Below are 908 nucleotides of genomic sequence, written 5' to 3' on the forward strand. Positions count from 1 at the left end.
GCTCCCCAATACCGTCTGATGTATATATTTAATGTATTACATGAATGGTGACCACAGCCCTTCCGACAATCCATTTAAAACGTGTTTGACTGTGTTTTTCCCACCCTGCTGAATGTATCCAATGTTCCATATCAAATGGGTCCTATTATGACACATCTGGCAGTTTCTTCTCTCCATCTTTCTTGGCCTAGTATCATTTTTTACAAAAATCTGTGTTTTTTGGTCACTACCATTGCAGGAAAATACCATGGTACTGGTGCAACTACCATGGTATTTCCCTGAAATGGTATTACAATGAAAAAGATACCACGGTACTATCATGTTTATTGGGTCACTACAGTGGCAGGAAAATGCCATGGTATTTGCACCAGTGCCATAGTATTTTCCTGCCTTGGTAGTGACCCAAAACACATCATAGTACCATGGAATGTTGTTGTTCATTTTTCTACCATGGTGCATTTTTGTAAGGGCTGTCCTTCACATCGGAGTGCCAATGCTGTCTCTTTGTTGTCCTACTAACAACATCAGCTACATAGTCTAGCCTACTATGGCCCTGTCCCTCTGGCCAGGGTAAACAAAGAGGTAATGTTGTGTCTTGTATATACAGTATAGGCCATTTGTTTGGGAGAATGTAAATGGGATCAAATTTGGTTCATATATAGACACTAACTATTTTATTTAAAACAGTTTGTTTCATTGAATTATACACAAGAATATGTTGCCCAGAACAAATTAATGTACAAAGCATTATTTTTCATTACATTTTTGTCATTTAGCAGATGCTCTTATCCAGAGCAACTTACAGGACCAATTAGGGTTAATTGCCTTGATCAAGGGCACAACGACAGATTTTTCACCTAGTTGGCTCGGGATTCAAACCAGCGACCTTTCAGTTACTGACCCAACAC

Source organism: Coregonus clupeaformis, unplaced genomic scaffold (genome assembly GCF_020615455.1).
Source record: "Coregonus clupeaformis isolate EN_2021a unplaced genomic scaffold, ASM2061545v1 scaf2334, whole genome shotgun sequence".
Taxonomy (NCBI): Eukaryota; Metazoa; Chordata; class Actinopteri; order Salmoniformes; family Salmonidae; genus Coregonus; species Coregonus clupeaformis.